The sequence below is a fragment of the Nicotiana tabacum genome, chromosome 10 (genome assembly GCF_000715075.1).
Source record: "Nicotiana tabacum cultivar K326 chromosome 10, ASM71507v2, whole genome shotgun sequence".
Lineage (NCBI taxonomy): Eukaryota > Viridiplantae > Streptophyta > Magnoliopsida > Solanales > Solanaceae > Nicotiana > Nicotiana tabacum.
Window position 1 is genome coordinate 12,652,214 of NC_134089.1, and position 9,753 is coordinate 12,661,966.

Genomic DNA, 9,753 nt, shown 5'->3' on the forward strand with positions numbered 1-9,753 from the left:
AATCTACTAACACTTTATAAGACTATAGGTATAACACCAAATGATTGAAAAATTCTTCGCGTCTTTCATTTCATGCTCATTGTTACTGTTACATCAGTGTGAGATTCAAATGTGTACCTGAATTGGAAAGTGAGAAGAAGAGGAAGATCAGTAGAAGCAGCAGTAGTATAGTGACAGACAGGTTCAGCAACACAGTGAAATCTCTGAATCAATCGAGATTAATGACAGAAATTCCAAGCAACAGAGGCGGGCCAAACCAAATTTCAGAATGGTTTTGAGAACCAAATAGAGTTGCAGAGATGACTCCAAACTGACCAAATATGTTCAACACAATGAATCCAGCACCTCCCAAGCCAAACCCCAAATGAATCAGAACAAATAGAATGACTTGCTACTGGGGTTCGAATGAGTCAAAAGACTCCAAACTTCTAGTACTGGACAGGGTTTCTCCTTTGAAAACCAAAGAGAACTATGTTCTGGTCTTAAAAAAAGGTATGGGAGCTAAACTTCTAATGGGGAACAAATTCAAAGCAAAGAAACAGTCTAGCAGTATTTTTTCTTTTTGTTTCAGAAGCTCCCCCCTCCTTTTCAGTTCTTTTTCTTCTGTCCCTGATGTTCTGCCCTCTTCCCCTTTTATTGCCACACACCGACCCTTTTCCCCCCCAGCTGTTAGTCCAATAAAATACTGATCCCCTCCCATGTGAACCTTCTGTTTTTCCACTCAAAACTTAAAAGAAAAGTATCCCCATGAGATTCCCCTGACAGCCCCCTTTTCCTTATTATAAAGGTTTATCTTTTATTAGTTTAAAAGGGTATGGGCAGCAGGAGTATGTCCTGACAGCACATGCTGCCCAAGGTCTAAAATGGGTAAACATGCCAGCACTTTCATATCAATTCAAAACTAAACTCTGGGACCTATATCAAAACTGCAGCTATAACCAATCCTTAGATGATTTTGATTCAACTAAACTGCAAATGGTTGTTATCAATTCTCAGCTGATTCAAAACAAACCTCAGTAAACAAATCAACAGGACGAGTCAAATTATTACCATTCCAAATTGGAACTAATTGACGACATATATCGAATCGACTACGCGAATTACAATACATTCAATCAATACCAAATGAATCAGAATCGAACAGTATTAACAGGGGGGTTCAAATTGTACTGTCAAAACAAAGAATTGCCCTGGGAACTAATTAATCGATCGAAACTCATTTCAATCGATTATATAATTAAACACATACACTCATCAATGAATAGAGAAAAAAAAGGACCAAATAAAAGGTCTGGGCAAGGTGGACAGAATAGTTGACACAAAAAAAAAATGAAAACAAATCAAACTGACATTTAAACACATGAACAAACATTAACAAAACAAATAACATGGAACTGACAAGGAAAAGAAAAAGAAAATACCTTAAAGAATTGAAAATCAGACGACCATGTCTCGGATTTTGAATCGAACCTCTTTTGGGGTTGAACGGACTTTAATCGAAGTGTTCTCAACTGAGAACACTTCGATTAAGGTTTATTAGACCCCAACCTTCTCGTTTAATTGGACAAAACCCTCAGATTCTAGATTTCTAGGGTTCTTAGGGCTGATTTGGGACTCGGGGTTTTCTGGTTAGATTCGGACCAAACCAAGCTTGGTTTGGTCACGAGGGAGGTCAGGAGGGTACCTGGTATTGATTTGGGGGGTTTGGCATAGGTTGGGGTCCGGCTCAAATCTTCAAACGAAGATTCGAGACGGTGGGGGAAGATTCGAGACCCATGGTTTGTAGATCCGTGTTCAGGGGGTCGAAGTGTACTAGGGGTGTTAGTTTGGTGGTCACCGGCATCGTTGCTGCCGGGTTTACGGTGAGGGAAAGGGGGGGCGGCGCTAGGGTTCTTGAGGGTGTCTGGGAAGGGGACGATGATGGGGGGTAGATGAAGGAGGGGGGTCTGGATTAGGGCGCGGGGGTGAGAGGGGAAGGCTTATATACGGGACGGGGGGTTGAATTTTGGCCGTTGGATCATCGATGATCAACGGCCTTGATCTTTCCACTTAAGGGGACGGCGTCGTTTGGCCTCAGAGGAGACTGGGTCAGTTTTTGACGGGAATGGGTCGGGCTAATGAGGTGTGTTGGAGACCGTAGGATTGAACAAGATGGACGGCTCCGATTGAATATCCTTATACGGCGTCGTTTGGTTTAAAATGGGAGTTGAATTTGACCGTTAGATATGTTTGATCAACGGTCCAGATCTGATAAGCCTTAAACGACGTCGTTTGGTGAGGCCATAGAGATCAGGGAACCGGACTGGGTCATGAAATGAAAAGGGCCTGATTCTTGGTCTCAAATTTAAGCCCAAATCCGGATTTCTTCAATTTTGAACTCCTTTATTTTTTTCCTTCTTTTAATTTCTAATTTAAGCACAATTCCTAATTAAATTGTAAAATCAAAAATAAAACTACACAAATATTAATTAACACTTAACAACAATTATCACACACATTAAACATAAAATCACTCAATGACAACAAATAGAATAAAAAATGCATATTTTGTGATTTTTCCTTTTAAAACCAAATTATGGTTTGATTAATTCCTAATAGTAGAACGATATCCTAAACTTACATGCGACATATATTTTTTGTATTTTTATTTGATAAAACTAAACAATCACAGACAAAACTACAAATAACTACCAAAAATGCCACGTAAATTCCAAAAAATTGTACAACAAGACCATTTGTTTTATTTTTCGATTTCTTTTGGAGTAATTGTCGTGTAAACAAAAATCACGTGCTCACAATACTAAAAGGAAATATAACAGCAATTTTTATTTCGAGTTCTAGACATTAATTTTCTAAAGGAAAACCACCTTAAAAGAATTAGTATTCTAAAGAAAACTTCTAACAGGAATATAAAACGCGAAACCTCTTTTTTTGGATTTTGAGTTACAGCACACTTTTTCAAATACAAAGTGTGAGCACGGAATTTTTGCTTCGCGGAAACTACTCCAAAAGAAATCGAAAAAGTAAAACAAGTTACCTTCGGGTACAATTTTGAGAATTTGCGTGACGTTCTAATAATTATTCTGTCCGTAAATGCTCGCCTTGCTATAGTTAAAAATACAAAAATACATGTTGCATGCATTTAGGAATTAGTGGTACATTTAGGAATTAATTAACCATAATTTGGTTAAAAGAAAATCACAAAAAATATGCACGTGTATTTCTTGTCATTGTGTGATTTTATTTTTTAATATTGTGTGTTAATTATTATAGGTGTTAAATAATATGTGTGTAATTTTATTTTTTGATTTTATAATTTATTTAGGATTTTTGTTTAATTTTGATAATTAAAGAAAGAAGGAAAATGGGTGAAAATAAAGGAAATCGGAATTGGGCCACCCTAGTTGGACCCAAACCCAGGCCCAAAACAGCCCCCAGATCCGGTCCAATTTGGGCAAGCTTTGAGACGCCTCAGACGGCGTCGTATTGGCCCTATTAATCAGAGCCATTGGATTAAATCGATCCAACAGCCAGGATTTCATCTCCTTACCCGTTACCTGAACCCGACCCATTTGTTTCCTGGTTCGAACTGACCCCCCTACTTAACAAACGACGCCGTGTTGGTTAACTCCCCTAATCCTGGCCATCGATCTTGATTGATCCAGCGGCCAGGATTAAACCACCCACCCCGTATATAAGACCCAATCCATCACCCCACGCCCCAAACCAAACCCCCCCTCGCCTACTGTTCATCCTGTTCATCTTAGTCCCAAAAACCCCCCTCTCTCAAACCCTAGCCGCCTTAGGATTCCCCCACCGTAAACCCGGCAACCACGACTCCGATGACTACCAAAATAACACCCCTGATGCACCCAACCACCCTGAACATGAATCCGTTAGCCTTTTGCCTCGAATCATTCCCCATCGTCTCGAATCTTCGTTTGAAGGTTCGAACAAAAACCAGATCTACACCTACCGACCCCAAACTCATACCACAACACCTCTTGACCTCCCTCACACCCTAAACATCGTTGGTTCAGTTCGAATCTGACAAGAGCTGAACGAATCCCAAATCAGACCATAAAGAACCCTAAAAAGACCAAAAGTTGAGGTATGTCCAAATCAACAAAAAGATCGGGGTCTAATAGACTTTAACCGAGGTGTTCTCAGTTGAGAACACTTTGATTAAAGTCCATTCGACCCTAAAAATGGTCGAGTCTGAGTTCGATCCTGGGTCAATTTTGATTTCGAATCCCTGAGGTAAATTTTTCCCTTTCTTTTGTTCCCCTATGAATTCTATCTGTTTTTCATGTTTAGTTTAGTTTGTTTTGATTTTTCTGTCAAGTCTGTGAATCCTGAGGTAATGTTTAGTTTGTTTTGTGTGTTTTATTGATTGTTTGCTGTCTATTATAGCTTGTATAGTTGTTTAAATAAGTGTCGTCAATTAATTTATTTGAAAATTAGAGGAAACAGGACATTAGCTCATTAATACCCTCCATGTATGTTTGCCAGCACCACATCTGTATGCTAACTTATAATGAACCTGTTGAATATGTTCAGTTTTGTCTTTGAACTAGACTACTCATTCGTTCAGTAACCTCATGATCTTCATAGTCTGCTATGGAAGCCTGTTCATTATTGCTTTGGCCTTAGCTTGTTGACTGTTGCCTGTTTGCATTCTGGTTTTGAGTTGGTCAGGATTGGCTCCCAATATGACCAACTCATACCATTTGATTGTCACCCTTGTTTGATTGAGTTTGAATCGTTGGCTGAACTTAGGCTGAGAGTTGGGTATAGCTGTAGAAATCTAATAGACCAACCTGAAATCAGTATTGAGTTTAAGCTGATTAGTTAGTATTCAGTTATTAGTTGAATTTAGAGGGGTTTATATACTGACTATTAAGAGTTAGGGTAATATAGTAATATGCAAGGGTTAAGAGGTAATTTTGGGAGTTTAGTAGCATGTTAATAGGCTGTAAAGTTGAGGCCTGCCTAGGGGTCATTTGTTAAACTTATTTTAATTGACAATGGGGAACAAGACACAAGGGCATGAGTTTATTTGAATACTATAACCCCTCCCATGACTCTTGATTAAAACAAATAGGACAAGCATGGGGAACAATATAGTGGCCATCAAGAAAAGACATTTAGGCATGGGCATTATTGATTAGTTTAAAGGGGTATGGGCAGAGGGGAAAGGCAGCCTGGGGGCTTGCCATTTCTGGCTTATAAATAGGCTGATTTAGAGTTAAGAAGGGGCTGGACAGTTTTAAGAGAGAGAAAAAAAAAGCAAAAACAAGGCTGATCTTTCCACCTTTGGTTGGACATCAGAAATTGAGAGAGATAGAGTGTTAAAGCTGAACTTCTACATTAAAGAGTTTCAGGCTGCTTTTCTTGAGTGTTTGACAAATCAGAAACTACTACTTTCTTGCACCCGGTTGTTTTGTTGGGATACTGCTGGGTTTTAACTTAGTATGTCCTGGTTTCTCTACTTGTTGAACACTGTTTCAGTTGAGTGTCTTGGTTTTCCGTTAGTTTGAAAGTTCACTGGTCTTTTGCTTGGTTTAAATCTGTCACTGGTGTCTCCTACTGGTTATTATTGGATTTTTTTTGCTAGGTTTGCTATTGGTTTTAAAAAATCTGACTGCTGGGTTGTGTTGCTGTTGATTACTGTTTTCTGTTGTTGTGTATGCTACTACTGCATTGATCATTCCTCTTCTTCTTTTGCTTTCCTATACCAGGTACACAACTGATACACTGATCAATGTAGGCTGAAATTTGAAGCATGAATACAAAAATGAAGAGTTGAAGTTATTTTGACTTCACTTTAGAAATATACTGAACATTAGTTGTATGTATGATAGTTCACTTTCTCTACTAGAACCATGTAGTTAACTGTGATGTAACTGAACCTTTATACATATCATTTAGTTGGAGAACTCTATGTTTTGCTTATAATTAAAAGGGACTAATGTTGTAGTAGTCATGTTCCATTAGTTCATTATTGTTTGTCAATAAGCATGTTAGGTACCCAATAGTTGCTTCTTTAAACAAATGGTCTGTTTTCAAATTGGTAGGAATATTGCTTGATTAGACAAGCAGTACTTTACATTTCAGCCCCCTTATAAATGTCAAACATATACAAAATAAGTTAACTAGGCCCAATTGGAATAAGGATGGCCCAGGTCCAGTCCAGGCCCATAATATCTAAATGATTGCCCATATACGCGTTCATGTTTCGGATTTTGCAAATCATATTCGGAACCCGACTATAACTAACTTGTAAGCATGTAAATAAAGTTGGACCGTTCTTCTTCTTTCATTATTAGAGACAAACTCAATAGAAAACATAGCCACTATAGGACGACCTTTTAAATAAAAATGAGACGAGCCTCGCCAAATAAAACGCACAGATTACGGGGCCCTCACAAAATGTATGTGTTGATTACTTAGAACTCGGGATAGGCCGTTTAGCGAACTCCACGTCTTTACCCAAAATAATAATACGCTAATCTCTTTAGGCACACATTTTAATAAATCTTACCTTCTTAAACTCGGGTGCACATTTATGTGACCCAAATCCAAATCTCAACGGAGTCGAAATGTGTCTCTAATCACGGGTACATTGATTGTGACGTGGTCCGAGATGCATGTCCATGACGTTGCAAATTCCTTTTAAAAAATAAGAATGAGATGAGCCTCGCCGATTAAAAAATATAAAATTGTGGGGCCCTCATTAAATATTTGCTTTGAAATTGCTTAGACTTCGGGATGGACCGTTTAGCAAAATTTCTCGGCCCTACCCAAAGTAAATGATACGCTAGTCGCTTTAGGCGCGCCTTTAATAATTTAATTTTCTTAAAACTCGGGTGCACATTTATGTGACCCAAATCCAAATCTCAATAGAGTTGAAATGTGCCAGCAACCACGGGTGCATTGATGTGACGTGGTTGGAGATGTATTTCCATGATGTTGCAATTCTTGATAAAAAGAAAAAAAAAGATATAATAATGATGACAAAAGCGGTTAAAAGTTAAAACTTGCACATGAGCTCATAATTGTATAAAATCAGATAAACAAGCCGAATATAACAGTTGAGCGACTGTGCTAGAACCACAGAACTCGGGAATGCCTAATACCTTCTCCCGGGTTAACAGAATTCCTTATCCGGATTTCTGGTTCGCGGACTGTTAAACAGAGTCATTCTTTTCCTCGATTCGGGATTAAATTGGTGACTTGGGACACCCTAAATCTCCCAAGAGGCGACTCTGGAATAAATAAACAAATCCCGTTTCGATTGTCCTTTAATTGGAAAAACTCCTTCACCCTTCACGGGGGCGGCCAAAAGGAGGTGTGACAGCTCTGGCGACTCTGCTGGGGACCACATTTCCCTGAACCACTGGTTTAGGGTTAGAAATTTGAGCTTAGAATAATTGTTTTATTTGGCTTTGTTTATTATCTGATATTGTCATGAGATACGTGCTTCATATGCAAATGATGTGTGTTACCACTTTGATATTATTTGACTGTATATATAAACTGTGCCGAACCTTTTTCTTCTTACCTCCGGGGATACTGCTCACTGGTTTGAGACCCCCTATTCTGTTAGTGTCATACCCAAGTAGAAAGAGGCTCGGATAAGTTACAAAGCCGGACGATCCCGCGGGTCCCCGTACGTAGCCCCCTCCTCGACTCGAGTTGTCCGCTCGGGTAAGTCAGGTCTAGAACAAAACTCAGTTTTGAAACTTAGTAAAACATGACTTCATGTCGGATCCCTAGTAGGAAACGTTTATTTGCATCACGTTGCATTTGACTTAGGGGGCTCAACACAGGGGTTGGGCTCGTCTAGGAAAAGCAACCTGAAACAAAAAAGATCATCCTGCTGCATCTTGTTTGTTGACGCATTTCATTTGCTTCGAACTTGCATGTTTACCGGTGGTTGGAAACAGGAACTTTGAGAAAAATTGAGAGTTGCTCATTTAAGAAAAACCAATGTCCAAATAATGTGAGAACTCTGCCAAAATTTTGATTTTTGAAGAAAGAAAATTGGATTCGTGATTTAATTAATTTTTCTTACCCGAACTACGTCTGTTTGATTCTCACCGGATGTGAGATACGTAGTTATCGGGTTCAACTTCCTATTTTTGCAAAAAACGATCAGGAAAAATGACAAAATATTGCTACTTTCATAAAAGAGTCAGGCGATGTCATTTTGCGAAAATAGCCGAATGTTCCCAAAAGGGACGCCGGAAGGCTGTCTTTGCACAAACAGCCGCCTTTGGCCATTTTTCTTACCTTTTGGCCGGTTAAATCCCCACAGCCTTAAAATCTTCATCCCTGAAGAGCTAAAAGATCGTATTTGGAAAATCAGTCTTTCTTTTCTCAAAATTAAGGAAAATGGAAAAATTAGTTTTTGAGCCAAAATAAAGATTTTGCTTTTTTTCTAAATCACCTTAATAAATGTGCAGAATGAGCACAAGTAAGAGTTCATCTGGGGCCATTATAAACAGAGTCCCTTTGGGCTTACGCATGTGGTGGAACGACTTGGAAGAATCAGGGCGAGATACAGTCAAGATATACTTAGGAAACTTGGTTGGATTACTGGACATCGATCCGCGAGGGGACATTATAAGGGCTTTAATTTCATTTTGGGACCCAGCACACAATGTATTTTATTTCTCAGACTTTGAGCTCACACCGACACTAGAGGAACTGGCAGGGTACATCGGATGTCCTAAAATCCCTATGAGAGAGCAGTATCTTATTGCACCAAGGACCATGACCGTACACAGGTTCCTAGACACCGTGAAGATCCGCAGAACTGTACACAACCCAGAGTTATCAGAAGGTTTTTGTATTTTGGCATTCCTGTACGATAGGTACGGTCATCTTAGAGGGTTCAACAATCCCGAGAGTAAGATCTGCAGCGGGGAAAGCCGGCTGAAACGGGAAAGACAGAGGTGTATTGATTTTATGGTAGCCTTTCTGGGTTTTCGGGTATTCCCTAGAAAGGATGGGAAAATTAACATACAAATCGCTGGGGTCGTCAGCACTTTGCTCAAACAAGACAACAACACTCTGGCACCGATGATAATAGCAGACATCTTCCGCGCTCTCACTGTTTGCAAAACCGGAGGAGGTTTCTTTGAGGGTTGCAATATACTGCTGCAAATGTGGATGATAGAACACCTATGTCATCGCCCTCAGTTTCTGAAATATGGGTCATCACAAAAGACTTGTATAGAAGAGTTTTCCACAAGGGTCGACGGGTTCAGCCTGCCAGAAGGGGTCGCTGAATGGGTCACTCTGCTGCGTTCCGTCTCAGCAAACCAAATAGAATGGGCATTTGGGTGGCTACCCATAGATGAGATCATACACATGTCAGCCGCCGAATCCCATTTGTTGTTGATGGATCTCCAAAGTATCCAGCCCGATGCGCCATACAGAGTATTGAGGCAGTTAGGGCGATGCCAAATAGTCCCAAGGGAAGAGGATCTCAGTAGCCAGGTGGTCGAAATCGGGCCTGGTGGGCAGTTCCCTGAAGCAGTCGTTCGGAGAATCTGGAATGAATGTCAAACCCTGAAAGTAGATACTTGTGTACAAGACTGGGCCAAAGGCAAAGTGTCGCCAAGATACCTTACATGGTACAGAAGAGAGCTTGAGCATCAGAGACCAACTAAGAGAGATCACATCCAAGACTTTGTATAATCATCGCAAGCACAATGGGGTTAGCTAGCCAAAGAGAAAGAATAT